The sequence below is a fragment of the Aedes albopictus genome, chromosome 1 (genome assembly GCF_035046485.1).
Source record: "Aedes albopictus strain Foshan chromosome 1, AalbF5, whole genome shotgun sequence".
Classification (NCBI taxonomy): domain Eukaryota; kingdom Metazoa; phylum Arthropoda; class Insecta; order Diptera; family Culicidae; genus Aedes; species Aedes albopictus.
Window position 1 is genome coordinate 234,998,835 of NC_085136.1, and position 22,359 is coordinate 235,021,193.

Consider the following 22,359-nt stretch of genomic DNA (forward strand, 5'->3'; position numbering starts at 1 on the left):
GGCACAACCTTGTGATCAGCTTGATTGCTGTCAGGTCTTGGGGCTTAAATGTATCTTTACTCTACAGCACGGGTTCCCAACCGGTGGTCCGCGGCCCCCTAGGGGGCCGTGAAGCCAGTCCAGGGGGGCCGCGATGTTACCAAAACAATTGTTTTATTTTTTCTATGTTGTGCAAATTATACTAATTTTTAATTTTGTATACCGCCACCCCCCAAAAGCCACAATTTGAGGAACAAATTTTCAGTATAAAACGCCTTCAGAAGAAAAAAATTTCGGCTGCGCCGCTATTTTTCAGTTACGACTGAAACTGAATGTACATTATTGTTTACGAAGTGTGAGTGTCGAATAAAAAACGTATTATTGATCGTCGAAAATCCCTCCCATAGTAAATTTCTGGCTAGATCACTGTACCCAATAAATTAGGTTTCGTTCATTTAATTCATATTTTTTTCTAAAAAAATTCATTCGGCCGCAGATGTTTAGACAATTTTTAAAGGGGGCCGCCACGTCAAAAAGGTTGGGAACCCCAGCTCTACAGAGAAAGATGCACACTCGTGGTGCCAACAAGAACCGATACTTTTCGTGATCAAATCAAGAAGCGTTACGGCCCTTTTTTTGTTGTTTTTGATATATTTGATTTCTATTTGCAGGAAGGAAGTTGATACACAATATGTCCTTCTATTTTTTGACATTATTAACCAAACACCCTAGCTTTGAAGACACAAGAACAAGAAGAACTAGCATAAACGGTTCACTGAAAATCAAGCACCATATCGTCAAACTTGTTCATTTTTGTGAGAATACGCAAAGGTAAATAACGTTGACCATTGAATTAACAACACATTCTTTCACAGCTCAACACGCAAAATCAATCTCCCACCTTTCCTCATCCTTAAGGCCACGCAAAACTTAAAAGCCGCATAGCTAAAGAGGTTGCAATGCCTACTCCCAAATTCCACGGTGTATTATGGACGATGTGAGTCCTTGGACTTGCATTGGAGACTTGGCCCCATGACCCGAGCAGGAATGAATAACTGCCACATAACTGGAGCATACCAAAGTCAAGTATCATACCAAGACAAGGTATTGGTCGGTTATCCAGGTATTGAAAATAACTTACCGTCAAACGGGGTTACTTGCAACAGCGGTGTAACTTGCAACACGATGACATACACTAAATGTGAAGCATTTTCTAATAATAATGAAAACTAGTATGCTCTACTATTTCGGTTATAGAGATTATGTGTATCAAAGATCGATTTAGTATAAAAATTAGCTTTGTTTCTTTGTTTATGGTTTAGCTACACTGTTAAAACGGATTGATCATTTTATGCCATAAAAACAAGTATGAAAATCGTGCTTGACCTATCCCTTATGGTAAGTGAGATAAGTCTGATGACCTTGCTTGCAGTTAGGGTACCTAATAGTAAGCTTAGCTAAACGATAAGAGTTTGATAAACTTATCGACTAAGTAATGCAAACAATCATTATTATATTCGACAACCGCTATGGGGTAACTTGCAACAGTTGAATTTGACGAAACCTTCTATTATTTATCTTCATTTCACGATATATTTGACAGAAATAACCGAAATGGATCATTCATTGATTACGTAACGCGTTCATTTTCAAATGACAATTCAATTTTTACATTTTTTTTTTTGCACGTGACCTTCAAACATTGTTAGGAAATACCACATTTTGAAGTTTTATTCATGTTTCATCATGTCAAAAGTTCAATTTTTGTTCATGAACGCTGTAAAGCAATCACCAACATCAATTCTGAATCTAGATGGAGTAAATTATTTCAATTTAATACCCAAATTAGCGAGTTTGATATTTACAAAGTAGAATAGGTGTGTTTTAATCATGTTAATTTAGCTGAAATTGCCAAACACCACTTCAAACTGAAAACTACTTGAAGATGTGTGTGTGTATTGAGATCTCATTAAGTCGTTTGTCTCATCGCTGCGATTAAATGTTGGAGTAACTGTGCGCAAAAGTGCTGAAAAATCATTCGAAGCCTGGTTTGAGCCGTTCAACAACACCATTATCGTGTTACCGTTCAATTTATGTGCGTTGTTCCCCGCGTTGGATCAAAAATTGCAATTAATTATTTGTCTGCCGTACCACCGACGACGCTGCACAGCAAAAATTATTGTAACATGCCCCGATGTAATTGCTAAAAATATGTAAAAATTAAGATGTAACAGTGTTTTAAGATGTATAATCACATCGATTCGATGGTTAATCACATCTGTCTTGAAATTACACGGAAATAATGTATAAACTTTTATTAGCATCGAATATGTGTAATATTCACATCAAAACAATGTGAATATTACACAGCAACAGCTGCAACCAAGTGGTTACGACGAACTTGTGTACAATTACACAAAATCGATGCCATATCGCATCCCCTTACGATGTGATATCACATCTCGCAACACTGTACTAGTTGTTGTGATCGATCCGCAAGCGAAGCAAGCTGCCATTTTTGTTTTGCTCGGTTCTCGGACAAACAGTATTTTTTTCCAGTGATTATTTCTTTGATTATTTAGTTATCTTTTAATATTATTCCTGTAAAATAGGTAAATATTGTTTATAAACTAATTTAGCTCTATTTAATATGCGTATTTTTCTTTTAAATATAGGTACAGAACGGCTTTCGAAACTTCTCCGATGTGCACCTCTTTGAAAATCGCCATGGGTCTAGTCGCTGTTGGTGGAACTGGGGCAGAAAAAGGATCCCCCGCGGCGTGAAGACCGTCATTATTGGGACAAGTCATCTTGTGAGGGTAACAATTCAAGTTGGTTCCTTAGCCAACGAACCAGATAGTCCCACCAAGTCCTGCAAGGCTCGCGGTTCGAACCACCGGTGCATTTCAAGAACATCAGCGAAACTGCGCTAGCCATCAAGCGTAGGTATGCCACTGCGCCGTTTCCAAAAGTTCCTGAAGAACGTCTGCGAAAAGGAATGCATTCCATTCCGCCGCTTCAATGGCAGTGTCGGCCGTTGCGCCCAGCCCATGCACTAGTACAAGTCCGTCGGCAGAGTTCCTGCTGCCGCTGTTGAAAAACGCCCAATGCCGACTAACGTGACACGATGTGGGCTGACTTGTCGTGGACCATATTCAGGTCAACCGGGCGCTATGCCTGCGTCGTCGTACTTACCCTGCCCACGGTCTCATCAATCCGTACATGTCGGCACCGCGTCGCATCGAGCTGTCCTTCTCCGAGAAAGAGGATGTTGGTAAAAACTCGGAGGTCATATGCAGGTAATCGGTGAATGCTTACTATTTTTAGCGAATGTGGGGTTTAAATTGGGATTCAAGACACCAGACAATGTAGGTAGTATTTATTTTTGCAATGTCATGATTGTGGCCAAGTTTCTTCCCAGAGGATTGCTTTTGGAGATTCCTTCAAGCAGAATCAATGAAAAATATCTCGGAGTAATTCCTGAAGAAATCTGTGGAGGAATCCATGGAGAAGTTTCTAAAGAAAATCCTTGAGTATTTTTTGAAGGAATCTCTGAAAAAAATGTGAAATATCTCCAGAAGTTCCTCGGAAATTCCTTCAGCAGTTCCTCGATAATTTCTCCTGAAGCTCCTCGGGAATTGCTGCAGGAGTTCTTCGGAAATTCCTCCAAAATTTCTTCGGAATATTTCCAGTAGTTACTCAAATATTCCTGCTAGAGTACTCCTTCAGAAATTCTCCGGGTGTTCATCCATGAGTTTCTCGGGAATTCCTCCAGGAGCTGCTCGGCAAGCTGCTCGGGGATTCCTCCTGGAGTTCCTCGGGAACTCCTCCAGAAGTTTCTCTGAAAATCCTCCAGGAGTTTATCGGGAATTTCTCCAGAAGTTTATAGAGAATTCCTCCAGGAGTTTCCCTGAAATATCTCCAGGAGTTCGTCGGAAATTCCTTTGGGAGATTCTTGGGAGTTGCTCCTGAAATTCCACGGGAATTTATCGGATTTTTTTTCCTGATGTTCTTCGGAAATTACTGCAGGAGATTTTCGGAAATTGCTCCTGAAATTCCTCGGAAATTCCACCTGGAATGACTCGGGAATTCCTCCAGGAATTCCTCGGGATTTTTCGAGGATTTCTTCGGGAATTCCTCAAGGAGCTCCCCGGGATTACTTCTGGAGTTTATTGGGAATTCTTCGGGAATTTCTTAGAAATTGCTCCAAAAGTTCCTCGGGGATTTTTCCAGGAAAAATATATCCAGTAGTTGCACAAGCATTCCTCTTGGATTTCCTCGGAAATTTTTCCTAGAGTTCCTCGGGAATTCCTCCAGGAGCTCCTCCGGAATTTTTCCAGGAGTTCTTCGGGCATCTCTCCAGGATTTTCCAGAAGTTTCTCCGGAATTGCTACAGGAGTTTCTCAAGAATTGCTCCAGGAGTCCCTCGGGAATACCTCCAGGAGTTCCTCGGAAATTCCTCCGGAAGATCATCAGGAATATCTCAAGAATTTCCTCGAGATTTATCCAGGAGTTCTCTAAAAATATCTCCAGGAGTTCCTCGGAAATTCCTCCAAGAGCTCTTCTGGAATTCCTCCAGGAGTTCCTTGGGATTTTCTCCAAATGTTAGTCGGGAATTACTCTAAGGAATTTCTCGCTAATTCCTCCAGGAGTTCTCCGGGGTTATTCATCCATGAGTTTTTCGGGAATTCCTCCAGGGGCTCCTCGGGGACTCCTCCTGGAGTTTCCCCAGAAGATTATCTGAAATTTCTCCAAAAGTTTATCACGAATTTCTCCAGAAGTACCTAGAGAATTCCTCCAGAAGTTTCCCGGAAATATCTCCAGGAGTTCCTCGGATATTCCTCCACTACCCAAGTAACCAAAAGTTCCGCTTCCCATGACAAAATGCACTTTCAAGTTCCGCGAAGTTCAGATAAAGTTCCAATCGGAACTTTCTGGCTGCTTAAGAGGCTAACGATGAGCCTTGCTGGAACTTCGGTCACAAGTTCCGGCAAGGCTAATTGTTAGCCTCTTAAGCAGCCAGACAGTTCCATTCGGAACTTTATCTGAACTTCACGGAACTTTAAAGCTGCTTAAGATGCTATGTCGGAACTTTGTCGGAACTTTCAAGTTCATAGAAGTTCAGTTCAGTAGCATTGTGTGTCAATGAAGATTAAATTTATTACTTTTACAGAAAACAACTGTTTAAGCGTACACGAATAAAAGACAAATATGAATTTATCAAATCAAAAAATCAAAAAGGCTTGAGCAAAAAAAAAAAATTGCCGCCCATCGGATTCGAACCGACAGTCGCTGCGTGAGAGCCCTACGCTCTACCACAGTACTACAGCTGCGATTGAGTGAAAAGCAGCTAAAGTCTGACTTGAATCGATTTTCTGTCGGCAGCTAGTTTTGCACATTTGTACAGTAGTGAAGTTAGCTTGACTTTGTCAAGTGTCTTCAGCAGCGCAGCGGTAAGTCGGCAGGCTATCACGCAGGAGAATCCAGTTCAAATCTACATAGCAGCGACATATGTGAAATTATAATTATCAGTAGCAATTTCCAGACGTGAATCACACCCCCACCAACAGGGTGTGATCCTGAAAAACACATTTTTGTTTCTGCATGAATTTTGACAAAGTTCTGTCAGAAGCTGCTTAGAAGGCTATCCAGCGTGCTTATGTGAACTTTCAAGTTCCAAAATTACTTAAAAATGAAGCTGCTTAGAAGGCTAATGAGCGACCTCGAACAAGCTGCTTAGCTTATAAAATACCCTTTTATCTGAACTTTTGGTTACTTGGGTAATTCCTCGGGAATTATTCCAAGGATTTCCTCGCGAATTCCTTCAGAAGTTCCTCGGGTATTCCTCAACGAGTTCCTTGGAAATATATCCAGGAATTCTTCGGGAATATCTCCAGATGGTCCTTGGGAATTCCTCCTGGAGTTCCTCGGAAATGTCTTCAGGTATTCCTTGCAAATTTCTCCGGAAGATCCTCAGGAATTTCCTAGAGGATTTATCCAGGAGTTCCTCAGAAATATCTTCGATATTATTCCTCCAGGAGTTCCTCGAAAAATTCCTCCAGAAATTGCTCGGGAATTCCTCCAAAACATAGTCAGAAATTACTCTAAGGAGTTCCTCGCAAAATCCTTTATGAGTTCTTCTGGTATTTCTTCAGGAGTTCTTTGGGTATTAATCCATGAGTTCTTCGGGAATTCCTCCAGGAGTTCCTCGGGAATTCCTCAAGAAGTTCTTCGGAAATTCTTTCGAGAGTTTCTTGGAAATTCCTTCAGGAGTTCTCCGAGTATTCATCTATGAGTTCTCCAGGAACTCCTCGGAGATTCCTCCAGGAATGCCTCGGAAATTCCTTCAGGAGTTTCCCGAAAATATCTTTAGGAGTTCCTCGGATATGCCTCCATTAGTTTCTCGGGAATTACCCTGAGGAGTCCCTCACGAATTCCTCCAGAAGTTTCTCCAGAAGTTCTTCACGATTTTCTCAGAACTACCTCCAGAAGTTCCTTGGACATATCTCCAGGGGTACCGTGGGAATTCCTCGGAAATTTGTGCTGAAGTTTTTCGGAAATTGCTCCTGGAGTTCCTCGAGAATTGCTGCAGGAGTTTCTCGGAAATATCTCTAGGAGTTCCTCGGGAATTTCTCCAGGACTTTCCCAGATATATCTCCAGGAGTTACTCGGATATTCCTCCACTAGTTACTCGGGTATAATTCTAAGGAGTTCCACGCGAAATACTCTTGGAGTTCCTCGGGAACTCTTCCATGAGTGCTTCAGAAACATCTCCAGGAGTTCCTCGGAAATTCTTTTGGAAGTTCCTCGAAAATTGCTGCAGGAGTTCCTCATAAATTATTCTTCGAGTTCCTCGGTAATTCCTCCTAGAGTGCCTTGGGAACTCCTCGAGAATTTTCCAGGATTTCTTCGGGCATCACTTCTGGATATTTCGGGAATAGCTCCAAGAGTTTCGTCCTCAATTGCTACAGGAGATCCTCGGGAATGGCTCGAGGAGTCCCTAGAGAAAACCTTCAGGAGTTAGTCCAGGAGTTATTTGGAAATTTCTACGGAAGATCGTCAGGAATTTCTCAAGAATTTCCTCGAGGATTCATCCAGGAGTTCCCCAAAAATATCTCCAGGAGTTCTTCGAAAATATCTCCCGAAGTTCCTCGGAAATTACTCCTGGAGTTCCTCGAGAATTGCTGCAGGAGTTTCTCGGAAATAAATCCAGGAGTTTCTCGGGAATTTCTCTAGAAGTTCCTCGGAAATTCCTTCAAGAATTCTCCGGGTATTCATCCATGAGTACTTTGAGAATTTCCTCAGGAGCTCCTCGGGAATTGCTCCACGAGTTCCTCGGATATTTCTCCAGGAGTTACTCTGATATTCCCTCCACTAGTTCCTCGGGTATTATTCTAAGGAGTTCCACGCGAAATACTCTAGGAGTTCCTCGGGAACTCTTCAGAAATATCTCCAGGAGTTCCTCGGAAATTCCTTTGGAAGTTGTTCCTGGAATTCCACGAGAATTCCTCGGAAATTTCTCCTGGAGTTCCTCGGGAATTGCTGCAGGAGTTCTTCGGAAATTCCTCCTAGAGTTTTTTTTGTCTTTATTTTTTAGATTTTCAGCCCTAGGCTGGTTCATCTCATAATAGTGAGAGCAGTGGATATTTTTGGGAAGGGAAACTGGTAGAAAACCAGGCGGAAGGGGCTGGCCTCGGGACTGGCGATTCGATAATACATATTACAATTCATTATTTTTACGATCTCAGATCAAATGAATTAGGAGTCAGGTGGGGCTCTTTTAAGGTAAAAAGTATTCATATTATCATTTTCTAAATTTTGAAGAAACTCCATTTGAATTCTGGTGTCCATATCTTGTCCATGTGCTTGCTGGGGTCTTCTTGGGATTCCTCCTGGAGTTCCTCGGGAATTTTTACCAGAAGCTCCTCGTGAATTCCTTCTGGAGTTCCTTGAAAATTTATCCGGGAGCTCTTCAGGAATTTCTCAAGAATTTCCTCGAGCATTCATTCAAGTGTTCCTAGGAATTTTTCATCAAGATTTTCTCTAAAATTCCTCCAGGAGCTTCTCGGAAATTCCTCCAGGTATTCCTCGAGAATTCCATCAGTTCCAAGTTGCAGCCAGAGTTTCTCTGAAATTCCTCTATAGGAATTCCTCGGGAATTGTTTCAGGAGTTCCTCAGGAATTGCTCCAGAAGCTCCTCGAGGATTCCTGGGAATTTTTCATCAAGAGTTCCTCTGGTATTCCTCCGGAGTTCCTCTGGTACTCTTCCAGGAGTTCCTCGGAAATTCCTCGAGGAGTTCCTCGGTAATTCTTCCTGAAGTTCTCCGAAAATTCCTCAAGCAGTTCCTACAAGAGTTTCTCGGGAATTCCTACTGGAGTTCCTCGAGAATTCTTCCAAGAGTTACTCAGGAATCCCTCCAAGAGTTCCTTGGGCTTTCTTCCAGTAGTTCCTCCTGAAGTTCTTCGGGAATTCCTCCAACAGCTCTTCTGGAATTCCTCCAAGAGTTCCTCGGGAATTTCCTCAGAAGTTCCTCGAAAATTCAACCAGAAATTTCTCAGGAATATATCCAGAACTTCCTCATGAATTGCTTCAGAAGTCCCTTGGAAATTCCTCCTGGAATTCCTCTGAATTGCTGCAGGAGTTCTTCGGGAATTGCTTTAGGAGCTCCTCGTTGATTCCTCCTGAAGTTCTTCGGAAATTTCTTCAGGAGTTCCTTGGGAATTTCTTCAGAAGTTCCTCTGAAATTCCTCTAGGAGTTTCTCGGGAATTCCTCAAAGAGTTCGTCGAGAATTCTTCCAGGAGTTCCTCGGAAATTCCTCTAGGAGTTCCACGGAAATTCCTCGAGGAGTTCCTCGGTAATTCTTCCTGAAGTTATCCGAAAATTCCTCAAGGAGTTCCTACAAGAGTTTCTCGGGAATTCCTACTGGAGTTCCTCGGGAATTCTTCCAAGAGTTCCTCAGGAATCCTTTCAAGAGTTCCTTGGGCATTCTTCCAGGAGTTCCTCCTGAAGTTCTTCGGGAATACCTCCAAGATTTCTTCTGGAATTCCTCCAAGAGTTCCTCGGGAATTTCTTCAGAAGTTCTTCGGAATTTCAACCAGAAGTTCCTCAGGAATTTGTCCGGAAGTTCCTCATGAATTGCTTCAGAAGTCCCTTGGAAATTCCTCCTGGAGTTCCTCTGAATTGCTGCAGGAGTTCTTCGGGAATTACTCCAGGAGCTCCTCGGGAATTTCTCCTGAAGTTCCTCGGAAATTTCTTCAGGAGTTCCTTGGGAATTTCTTCAGAAGTGGATTTCATCAGGAGTTCCTTAAAAATTTCTCCGGGAGCTCCTCAAGAATTTCCTCGAAGATTTCTCCAGGAGTTCCTAGGATTTTTTCATCAAGAGTTCCTCTGAACTACTCCAGAAATTCCTCGGAAATTCCTCCAGGAGTTCCTCGGGAATTCCTCCAGGAGTTCCTCGAGAATTCCTCCTGAAGTTTATCTGAATTCCTCCAGGAGTTTCCCAGGAATTCCTCAAGCAGTTCCTCAGGAATATCTCCAGAAGTTGCTAGAGAGGAGTCCCTCGGAAATTCTCCAGGAGCTCTCCAGAAAGATTTGCAGGAGTTCTTAGGGAATTTCCGAGGAATTCCTGGAGTACTTCAGAGGAACTGTTAGTGAAAAAATCCTAGGAACTTCTGGATAAATCTTCGAGGAAATTATTGACAAATTCCTGAGGAACTCCCGGAGAAATTTTCGTGGATCTTCTGGAGATATTAAAAAAGAACTCCTGCAAATATTTCTGGAGAGCTCCTGGAGAATTTCCGAGGAATCCCTAGAGGAATCCCCGAGGAGCTTCTAGAGCAATTCCTGAGAAACTCCTGAAGCAATTCCCGAGGAACTCCTGGAAGAATTCCCGACGAACTCTTTGAGGAATTCCCGAGAAACTCCTAGAGGAATTTCAGAGGAACTTCTGAAGAAATTCCCAAGAAACTCCTGAAGAAATTTCCGAAGAACTTCAGGAGGAATCCCCGATCAGCTCCTGGAGCAACTCCCAAGGAACTCTTGGAGGAATTTCAGAAGAGCTCTTGGAGGAATTCCCGAGGAACTCCTGGAAGAATGCCCAAGGAACTCCTGAAGGGATTCCCGAGGAACTCTTGGAAGAATTCATGAGGAACTCCAGTAGGAATTCCCGAGAAACTCTTGTAAAGGGTGATACAGTCAAAATTTGGTCACACAATTTTTTTCATAACTTTAGACTGCGTACACCAAAACAGCTGATTTTTGGACCAGTAATGCTACATTATATGTAGCTTATACCATAAAATTTTCATCAAAATCGATTGAGTATTGGTTGATATATAGATAAAACCATCGACCTACCTTTTTAAAATTTTGTACAAAGGCGCTCCATAGTAAATTTTCGGAAATTTAAGGTCAGTAAAGCACAATTTTGATTATAGAACTACCAATACTGCTCCGATTTTTATCAAAATTTTACAGTATAGTACTATTATGAAAATATGTTCTTAGTAAAATTTGTATGAATACTTCCATTTTGTATGAATACTTCCAAAGTTGTAGCAGTTTGAATATGAAAAAACAGACCAGGTACCACTTAAGCAGATATAACTTTGTAACGGCTGGATCAAATTGAATGAAATTTTTACACATCATTTTGATATGCATACTTCACATACAGAAAATTTTTCATTGAAATCGGTTAAGTATCTCTGGCTCTATAAATAAAACAGTAAAAATGTGTGAATCCTCTTTGCACAAAATTTTAAAATTGCAGATCTCAGGTTTCAACAATATCTCCGCAAATACTAGACCGATTTCGATGAAAATTTTATGGTACAAGCTACATATAATGTACCATTACTGATCCAAAAATCAGCTGTTTTGGTGTACGAAATCTAAAGTTATGAAAAAAATTGTGTGACCAAAATTTGACTTGACTTGACAAAATTAGACAAAATTTGACCACCTAAACAAATATAACTTTGTAACGGCTGGATCAAATTGAATGAAATTTTTACACAACATTTTGATATGTATACTTTACATATAGAAAAATTTTCATTGAAATTGGTTTAGTATTTCTGGCTCTATAAATAAAAGAGTAAAAATGTGTTCTTATTTTTTAATCCTCTTTGTACAAAATTTTAAAATTGCAGTTTTCAGGATTCACAATATCTCCGCAAATACTAAACCGATTTTGATGAAAATTTTATGGTATAAGCTACATATAATGTACCATTACTGGTCCAAAAATCAGCTGTTTTGGTGTACGCAGTCTCAAGTTATGAAACAAATTGTGTGACCAAATTTTGACCGTATCACCCTTTAGGAACTCCTTGAGGAATTCTCGTAGAACTTCAGGAAGAATTACCGAGGAACTTCTCGAGGAATTTCCGAGGAACTCCAGGAGGAATTTCCGAGGATCTCCTGGGGGGGATACATGGGGGAATACCAGAGGAAATTTTGATGAAAAATTCCTAGGAACTCCTGGATGAATCCTCGAGGAAATTCTTGAGTAATTTCTGAGAAGCTCCCGGAGAAATTTTCAAGGAACTCCAGGAGGAATTAACGAGGAACTTCTGGAGATATTCCCGAAGAACTGCTGCAGATATTTCTGGGGAGCTCCTGGAGAATTTCCGACGAATCCCTAGAGGAATTCTCGAGGAGCTTCTGCAGCAATTTCTGAGGAACTCCTGAAGCAATTCCCGAGGAACTCCTATAGAGGAATTTCAGAGGAATTCTGGGAGCAACTTGGAACTGATGGAAGCATTTCTGAGGAACTCCTGGAGGAATCCAGAGGAACACCAGGAGAAATTGAGCATGAGCATGAGCATGATGAGCATGATTGACCGCCCGCGGTTGCTCCTCTGTTATTGCAAGGACAACTGCATTTACACAAAGAACCAACAGATGGCGCTTGGGATTAGCTTTCTCTTCATTGTGTAAATGCTGTAATCCCAATACTTTTCAATAAGCAATACCAGCGCCGGCCGCGTCCGAATGCAGGTCAATTGAGGATAGGGAAGGAAATGATGACGTGATTCTCGCTTAGGCCAATAACCGAGGAATTCTCTGCGTTACTACGAGAAATCACTGGGAGTTTGGACAGGGGAAATGGAGATGTGTTTAGGATTTCGACGTGGTAAACGAATGTAATGTTTTGATTCGCGATTAATAATGCGCTCGCGAAGAAATACCCTTCTAAACCTTGAACGACGAACGCGATCTATTGTGCCTCAAAACTCACCCTACATAAGTTGTTCATTCGCAACTAAGGAGAACACAATGCTAAACACCGACGCATCTGTAGTTTGCGTTTCCGCGCGAGACAATGCTGAACGCGATCGATTCACAAGTATTAACAAAATTACACGGGATAAATAAATCAGAAAGATCTTACCGCATGGTTCGCCGTCTATCTTTTACCGACCCTCTCTTTTTTCCAGAAATTCATGCAACGTTTATTTGAGTCAAAACATTTATTCATTTGGGCTAAAATATTACAAATGTCGACACCGAAGATGACGAACCATTCAAATTTTTGTGTACATGCAAAAAATGAAAGAAAAATATTTATTACCAACTGAATGTGCTTTGGAACTAGCGCCGACACATGACGTGACAAACTTTTCAATATTTGTTAGATAAATACACAAAACCCAGTGCAGAATTTTATACATCCTATAGCATTAATTATTGTGATAAAATGGAACGAGCTCACCAATAAACATCCTTCGAAGTATCCAGTGCGTATGTGCTGCAGCATCTTCCACAAATTGGCCTCGAAATCACACTGAACCGCTACAACAACACACGGGTACGACGATGTGCACATTCAAATTATCGACGACGACGCGGCCGATCCGAATGAAAAAAGCGGCACTTCCACTTTGCCTCCAAAAACACACTTAACCGCCCCGTACGAAGACGAGCACGCACGCAGGACGACGGCGCGATGCAACGACGAACCAAGACAGATTGAAATGTCATCCGCTGCTGGCATCACACGACGGACTCGCACGAAAACTAGTTTTTTCCTCTAAAAGCACACACAGAACGACGACGCGATGCAACGACGAACCAAGCCTGACTGAAATGTCATCCGCTGCTGGCATCACTCGACGGACTCGCACGAAAACTAGTTTTTTCCTCTAAAAGCACACACACAGAACGACGACGCGATGCAACGACGAACCAAGACAGACTCCCAGAGGAACACCAGGAGAAATTTCCGAGGAATTCCAAAAGGAAGGAGGAATTCCCGAGGAGCTCCTGAGCTACTCCAGGAATTCCTTGGAAATTCCTCCAGGAGTTCCTCCTGAAGATCCTCTGAATTCCACCAGGAATTCCCCAAGCAGTTCCTCAGGAATATCTCCAGAAGTTCTAGAGAATTGCCTTTGGAGTCCCTCGGAAATTCCTCCTGGAGTTCCTCGGGAATTTCATCAGTTCCAAGTTGCACCCAGAGTTTCTCTGAAATTCCTCTAGGAATTCCTTTTGGAATTTCTCGGAAATTTCTCCTGGTGTTCCTCTGAATTCCTCCAGGAGTTCCTCAGAAATGCTTCCATCAGTTCCAAGTTGCTCCCAGAATTCCTCTGAAATTCCTCTATAGGAGTTCCTCGGGAATTGCTTCAGGAGTTCCTCAGAAATTGCTGCAGAAGCTCCTCGAGAATTCCTCTAGGGATTCGTCGGAAATTCTCCAGGAGCTCCCCAGAAATATCTGCAGCAGTTCTTCGGGAATATCTCCAGAAGTTCCTCGTTAATTCCTCCTGGAGTTCCTTGAAAATTTCTCCGGGAGCTTCTCAGAAATTACTCAAGAATTTCCTCGAGGATTCATCCAGGAGTTCCTAGGAATTTTTCATCAAGAGTTCCTCTGGTATTCCCCCCAGGAGATCCTCGAAAATTCCTCCAGGAGTTCCTCGGAAATTCCTCGAGGAGTTCCTCGGTAATTCTTCCTGAAGTTCTCCGAGAATTCCTCAAGGAGTTCCTACAAGAGTTTCTCGGGAATTCCTACTGGAGTTCCTCAGGAATTCTTCCAAGAGTTCCTCGGGAATCCCTTCAGGAGTTCCTTGGGCATTCTTCCAGGAGTTCCTCGGGAATTTCTCCTAGAGCTCTTCTGAAATTCCTTCAAGAGTTGCTCGGAAATTGCTTCAATAGTTCCTCGGAAATTCAACCAGAAGTTCCTCAGCAATTCCTCCAGCAGTTCCTCAGGAATATCTCCAGAAGTTTCTCGGAAATTGATTCAGAAGTCCCTTGGAAATTCCTCCTGGACTTCCTATGAATCGCTGCAGGAGTTCTTCAGGAATTGCTCCAGGAGCTGATCGCGGATTCCTCCTGAAGTTCTTCGGAAATTTCTTCAGGAGTTTCTTGGGAATTTCTTCAGAAGTTCCTCTGAAATTCCTCTAGGAGTTTCTCGGGAATTCCTCAAAGAGTTCGTCGGGAATTCTTCCAGGAGTTCGTCGGAAATTGCTTCAGGAGTTTCTCAGGAATTGCTCCAGGAGCTCCTCGGGGATTCCTCGGAAATTCTCCAGGAGCTCTCCAGAAATATTAGCAGGAGTTCTTTGGGAATATCTCCAGAAGATCCTCGAAAATTTCTCCGGGAGTTTCTCAGGAATTTGTCAATAATTTCCTCGAAGATTTATCCAGAAGTTCCTAGGATTTTTCCACCAACAGTTCCTCTGAAGTACTCCAGGAATTCCTCGGAAATTCCCAAAGAACTCCTGCAAATCTTTCTGGAGAGCTCCTGGAGAATTTCCGAGGGACTCCTCTCTAGCAACTTCTGGAGATATTCCTGAGGAACTGCTTGAGGAATTCCCGGGGAACTCCTGGAGGAATTCAGATGAACTTCAGAAGGAATTCCCGAGGAACTCCTGGAGGAATTCCCGAGGAACTCCTGGAGGAATTTCCGAGGAATTTCTGGAGTAGTTCAGAGGAACTCTTGATGAAAAAATCCTAGGAACCCCTGATGAAATCCACTTCTGAAGAAATTCCCAAGGAACTCCTGAAGAAATTTCCGAGGAACTTCAGGAGAAATCCCCGAGGAGCTCTTGGAGTAATTCCCGAAGAACTCCAGCAGCAATTCAGAGGAACTCCAGGAGGGATTTCCAAGGGACTTCTAAAGCAATTCATGAGGAACTTCCGAATAAACTCCTGAGGAACTTCTGGTTGAAATTTCGAGGAACTTCTGAAGAAATTCCCGAGGAACTCTTGGAGGAATTCCAGAAGAAATCTTGGAGGTATTCCCGAAGAACTTCAGGAGGAACTCCTGGAAGAATGCCCAAGGAACTCTTGGAAGGATTCCTGAGGAACTCTTGGAATAATTCCCGAGAAACTCCAGTAGGAATTCCCGAGAAACTCTTGTAGGAACTCCTTGAGGAATTTTCGGAGAACTTCAGGAAGAATTACCGAGGAACTCCTCGAGGAATTTCCGAGGAACTCCTGGAGGAATTTCAGAGGAACTTCTGAAGAAATTCCCAAGGAACTCCTGAAGAAATTTCCGAAGAACTTCAGGAGGAATCCCCGAGGAGCTCCTAGAGCAATTCCCGAAGAACTCCTGCAGCAATACTCCAGGAGGAATTTCCAAGGAACTTCTGAAGCAATTCATGAGGAAGTTCTGGATATATTCCTGTGAAACTTCTGGTAGAATTTCCGAGGAACTTCTGAAAAAATTCCCGAGGAACTCTTGGAGGAATTCCAGAAGAGCTGTTGGAGGAATTCCCGAAGAACTTCAGGAGGAACTACTGGAAGAATGCCCAAGGAACTCTTGGAGGGATTCCCGAGTAACTCTTGGAAGAATTCTCGAGGAACTCCAGTAGGAATTCCCGAGAAACTCTTGTAGGAACTGCTTGAGGAATTTTCGGAGAACTTCAGGAAGAATTACCGAGGAACTCCTCGAGGAGTTCCTCCTGAAGATCCTCTGAATTCCACCAGGAATTCCTCAAGCAGTTCCTCAGGAATATCTCCAGAAGTTCCTAGAGAATTGCCTTTGGAGTCCCTCGGAAATTCCTCCTGGAGTTCCTTGGGAATTGCTCCAGGAGCTCCTCGGGGATTCCTCCAGGAATTCCTCCAAGAATTTCTTGGAAATTTATGCAGGAGTTCCTCGGGAATTTCTTCAGCAGTTTCTCGAGAATTCCTCCAGGAGTTCTTAGGAAACATCATCAGGAGTTCCTTGGAATATCCTTCAGGAGTAGAACTTCCTCCGGAATTGCTACAGGAGTTCCCCGGAAATTGCAACAGGAGTTCCTCGGTAATTGCTCCAGGAGATCCTCGAGAATTGTTCCAGAAGTTCTGCGGGAATTGCTTGAGGAGTTCCTCAGTAATTCATTGCTCCAGAAGTTTCTAGGGAATCTCTTGGAGGAATTTCCGTGGGACACCTGGAGGAACTCCAGTAGAACTCGTGGAGCAAGCCCCGAGAAAATCCCGAGGCAGTTCTGGGCGAATTCCCGAGGAACTTTTGGAAAAAATCCAGAGCAACTCAAGGAAAAATTCCTGAGGAATTCCCGAGGAACTCCTGGAGGAATTTCCTAGCTACTTCTGGAGGTATTCCCGAGGAGCACCTGAAGGAATTGTAGTGTACCTCCGGAAGGACTTCCCAAGGAACAACAATTGGGTTTTTAAATTAAGAAAAATATATTGATTTTTCGATTTTGTACGAAAGAGCACCTTTTTCTGAGCCACTATGATTTTTTTTTCAGATTTTTGGAACCTTATTTTGGTACCTAAAATCAATTTCAAAGAAATTTTTTGAAATCACCTTTTGACAGCTGGGTAACTGTTTGACAGCTCCGCCCAGTACAAACTGCGACAAGGGGTGATTCGACAAATCGCTCCCATACAAACTTCAAATTGATTTTTAAATAGGTTCCCGGGCTCCGAAATTCATGAAAATTTTGATTTCGGCTCAGTTTGACATGCAGATACAGAATATCGAATTATCTCAACACCGTTAAAGAAGCCAATTCATGGGGAACTCCTGAAGGAATATCCTTGAAACTCCTGGATGAATTGCCGGAGAGCTCCTAGGAATACTGCCGTGGAATTCCCAAGAAAAACTGGACGCATTTCCGCGGAGCTACTGAAGGAATTTCCGAAGAGCTCATGGAGGAATTTTTGAGGAACTCCCGAGAAACATGTGGAGGAACTCCTGGAGATATTCTCGAGGAACTCTTGACATTTTCGTCGCGGTTGATACCCGAAGTTTCTCCACACGCGACCATTGAGTTTTCTCCAAATCCAATTGTGAAACCAAACGTCGGACGTAGTGCGCTGGGCAGCGGATCCGGGCCTCCATCCAGCGCGCTTTGTCCGACGTACGTCCGACGCACGGTTTAAGAGAAAAATCGATTTTCGCGTGTCAAAAATTCCGATTTTCAACTGCACGAATTCCCGAGAAAATCCTAAAGTAACTCCCGAGAAATTTGCCAGGAACTCCTGAAGGAATTCCCTAAAAACTCCTTGAGGAATTCCCGAGGAACTTCTGGAGGAATTCCCGAGGAGTTCCTGAAGAAATTCCAGTGAAACTGCTGGAGAAGTTCCCGAGGAACACATGAAGAAACTCCCGAGGTACTCCTGGAGGAATTCCCGAAAAACTGTTGGAAGGACTCCCGAAGCACTCCTGGAGAAATTTTTGACGAACTCCTGCAAGAATTTACAAGAAACTTCTGAAAGAATCCCCGAAGAACATCTGTAGCAATTCTCGAGGAACTCCTGCAGGAATTTCCGAAGAACTCCTGTAGGATTTTCCGAAGTCCTCCTGCAGGAATTCCCAGATAAACTCCTGCAGATATTCCTGGGAAAGGAATAGCCTTAGAACTCCAGGAGTAATCCTTGAGTAATTCCTGGACGAATTCCTGAGGAGCTCTTAAAGGAATTTCCGGGAAACTCCCAGAGAAAACACCAAGAAACCCCTGGATGAACTACCGGGAACTCCTGGAAATACTACCGTGGAGTTCCTGGAGGTATTCCCTAGGAACTCCCGAGCCACTCCTGGAGGAATTCCCTAGGAACTCCGGCAGGACTTCCGAAAGAACTCCTTGAGGATTCCCCAAAGTCCTCCTACAGAAATTCCTGGAGAAAATCCTGCATAAATATCCGAGGAAAGAGGAACCTTGGAATTCTTGGATGAATCAGCGAAGTACTCTGGGAAGAGCTCCTGGAAAAATAGGACCAATCGGTGAAGTACTAGATTTGTAGTAAAGAGCTAAATTTTTGTATGGTGAGAAGGTAAATTCTCCAGCTCTGCAATGAAATGGCACAAAAAGTGTGGGTATTATGATTCCTTGCCTAATTAGATGTTTAAGCATATTGAGCAGCTATTTACTGGCACGATTAATTTCCAAGCAAAACAGGCACCGATATTACACTAGGAAAACATCACTTACTCTTGCTTTGACTAATTTCTACAAAATTCTGACAAAATTAGTTATTTAACCCAAATTTAATCAAACAATTATTAATGCTAATGATTATTATTGAATATTTATATATTTTAGATCGACGACGCCGCTGTCTTCAAGCAGTACTTTATTCGCCGCTTCCGTCAGAATGGTCGCCCGCAGAACCAATTTGAATTATATATTATATAATTATGATTCTTATAGAATGTTATAAGTAAATTAAATTTTATAAAAAAAAACCTACGATAGAAATAAAATTTCCCTCTAGAATAAACTTTTCCTGATTTTCCTCTTGAATGGCTGATTAAATTGTATTAGATCCTATTTCGACTAAAATTTTGTGTATCCTTAAAAACCTAGTGGTTTTTCAGCTACACAAATTTTTTCGTCGAAAAAAGATGAAATTCAATTTAATCATCCATTCAGGAGAATTCTCAAGCGTTTACATCGTTTCCTTACGTACATTGCAAGGATTGCATCGCACCGTGTACGTCGAATAAATTACATTGCAAGAATTACATCGGATCTGTTTATTACATCAACAGCCGTCGAGTACATCGGGCTGTGTAATATTAATCAATCGATGTAACGACCTGGTTGCAGCGATTTCGATGTAATATTCAACAACTTTTTTTGCTGTGTGTATTCAATATGGATGGACGTACTGCAAGCGGCAACATTCATGTATGCAAACAATGCTCGAAATCTATTGATCGACGTTCAAACTGCATCGGTTGTGAGGGGTTTTGCCGTGACGTCTTTCACGCAGCGTGCGTGAAAATGAGTGCTGAAGATCTACTAAAGTACCGTGAGTCTAACAACTTTTGGTGGATGTGCAACTCTTGCAGCGATTTAATGGTAAAGAAACGCAATGACCGTCATATGCTTTTAAAGGAAGCTAATTGCGAAGCTAGTGCACCAAAGCACAAAGAGATCACGCGTATCGATGATGATATCGCCGAATTAAAACAACAAATAGCTGTAATACACCAGTCACTTGCGAATTCTGCCGTTGTATTCTCTCGTGCTGAACCGAACGTGGATTCGCCTTCATTGATTACAAATAACGATGCTGCCGAATCGTCGCCTGTGTCGTTACCCGTACCTGATACACAAGTCGGAACAAAAGCTACGACTCGGCTGAGCTGCATTGTGGAACAGAGGTGTACAAACGACCGTTTCTGGCTTTTTCTAACAGGAATTAAAAACTGCGTGCATGAACGAGATATTCTTGAGCTGGCAACCGATGCTTTGGGTACAGATGACGTCTTTGTAAAAAAGTTAGTTCCAGCGTGGAAGGATTCCCTTTCAATGCCCTTCATTTCGTTCAAAATTGGAATCAACGTTCGCCTGAAAGGAAAAGCTCTGCTCCCGTCAACTTGGCCTTCTGGATTGCGGTTCAGAGAGTTCCGGAATAACTATTGGGAACCACTGTAGAAGCCACAACGAAAAAAAAAACGTCTTGTTCAAAAACTGATTTGCATTTCGTCTCTTGCTTAACACGATTGATTTGATGAGCTTGTGTTTGTTATTGTTTGCGTATTATTATTGTAGTTGTTCATTATTGATAATATTGTAAATTAGTGATAAGTAATAATTCAATTAGACTAAATGATGTCCGTTGGATTCAAAGAAATAAATAAATAAATAAAAAAAAAAATAAAAAAAAAAAAAAAGATGACTCACTCTACATTTTCAAGAAATGACAATAATCATTGTTGACATTTTGTAATGAGTCATTAAGTCACGAGAATCATATATATTTTGTGTTTGAGGAACGTGAGACCTGTTGCTGAACGATATACTCTCGCTTGCAATAGCTATCAATCCTTTCATGAAAAATTATATGTCAATTGGTTAGTGTACATCTTTTCATGGTAGGTATGTTTCATGCATAACATCAAAAATTTAGAATACGCCTAAATACTAGAAAGTTAGTGCTGTTTAATGATGGCTAACTTAGCTTCATGCCCTATGTTGCAAGTTACCCCACAGATGAGGAAACTTGCAACAAGCATGTATTTCGCACCTCCTGATGAGGTGGCAACGTATTTTGGTAAACCAAGTGCTGCGTAGTATTCTACTCGGGGTAATTAGCGTACACGACGCTTCACAAGATGTTTTAAAAGTTTAGATTTTCAATGATATTGCTTCAAAGTCGAAAAGTGTTGCAAGTTACCCCATTTGACGGTATTTTGGTATTTTGTAGGTATTGATGAAATACCTCAACGAGTTATTGGTTTAGTGTTGAGGACTGTTTGAGGTATTATTCAATTATGGAAAAATCGCTATTTGTATGGAAAAGCCTTCGATTATTATTTAGGTATTGCCATACCTGATGTCATTATTCTCGCGTTGTGCACAGAATACACACCAGTTATTATTTTAGGTATTTTACCTCTTATGCAGGGCTACTTAATACCTCATTCAGGTTGTAGGTATTCGATTTTCCATACCTGAGTTAGTTATTCTTCAGTTTTTTCTCCTGCTCGGGGACCCCCTTGTGCATCAATAAAATAAAATAAAATAAAATAAATAACTTGTGCAATTCACAAAAGTGATCAATTCAAACCTTAAAAATCTTAACCACTTTCTGGAAAAGTTTGAAATTTTATTGAAAGGCAGATATTTGCTTCTTTCTAATTTAAAGCACAATATTTCACACACATCTTGAGAGTAGAAGTACTTGTGATAAAAATTAAATCAAGATGTTTCTAGCACTACTTTTTTTAAGTTCCCATTTGAAGTAACATTTTGTGGGGGCCCCTGAAATGTGGGGGCCCGGGGCCATGGCCCCCCTTAATCCGGCCCTGGGGATTCAAATAAAAAAAAATCGTTTGTGAAACTAAATTCAGGCATGCCATATTTAGTCATTACCAGGGATGGGAACACTCACTTGCAAAGAGTGCTTTTTTCTCAACTCAGAAGTATGCAAATAAAGAAACGATGTATGGATGACTTTTGCCTTGTGGTTTTGTCTAAAAGTTTGCCGAATAAAGTAGGGGTCGCACACGAATACCAAAGTCGTGACAGCGCTGTGAAAGCGACTTACAATCACCTCGTGGAGAGTTGCCTTCGCCGCTCCCTCATGACTTCAATATGCGTGTGCGACCCCTACTATATTCGGCAAACTTTTAGACAAAAACACGAGGCAAAAGTCGTCCATACCTCGTTTATTGATTGTACGCTTCTGAGCTGAGAAAACAGCAAGTGAGTGTAACTCTTTGCAAGTGAGTGTTCCCATCCTTGGTCATTACATATGTACAGTGATTTAGAACTACAGATTGTACCCAGTATTCAGGGCAAGCATGAATGTTTTAGAATGTATCTCATTGCAAGATCCACACAGTTAAGAAATATCGATTTACATATTCAATTGCCAATAAGCCCAATTTTCATTACCTTTATGTCTTTTAGTAGCAGAATAATATCATTCGTGATCAGAAACTGATTCAATGAAAAATATTACCTCGCTGATCAATAATACCCCGTTTAACGGTACTGATTATGAATTAAGAAACGTATTTTTTTCTGGGTCATACTGTACAAACCGCTCAAACCCTGTTGAGCATCATTTATTGTGCGTTTAGCACTAAATTGATTTCCGAAAAAACTTCATTGACTTCCGCTGCCTTTCCTATGCATTAAACGTAACGTCGGAAGTAGTGCGCTGTACAGTAAATCTGGTTTTCTATACAGCGCACTACTTCCGACGTAATGTTTAACGCATAGGAAAGGCAGCGGAAGTCAATGAAGTTTTTTCGGAAATCAATTTAGTGCTAAACGCACAATATACTTGAAAAGTGTTTGAGCTTATGTTTGAACTTATGTTATACTAAGTTGATTCACAACTGTGCGTTTTGAATACGAACCGCTCAATTCTTGCTGATCTGCCGCTGATGCGCCACCGTGAATGGGATTCGTCGCCATCTCTCACCACCGGTTCATACTCGTATATTTAAGCCTGACGGGTCTCTAGACAGTCTGCA

The 22,359-nt window shown here is 41.8% G+C and overlaps 1 long non-coding RNA gene across 1 annotated transcript; it reads left to right on the forward strand.

The window, feature by feature from the left end:
• Positions 1–2,201: 2,201 nt before the first annotated feature.
• LOC115266638 (uncharacterized) lies at positions 2,202–21,964 on the forward strand. Its single transcript, XR_009996448.1, has 3 exons — positions 2,202–2,591; positions 2,655–3,278; positions 18,467–21,964. It is a non-coding gene; the product is annotated as an uncharacterized LOC115266638 (long non-coding RNA).
• The last annotated feature ends 395 nt before the right edge of the window (positions 21,965–22,359 follow it).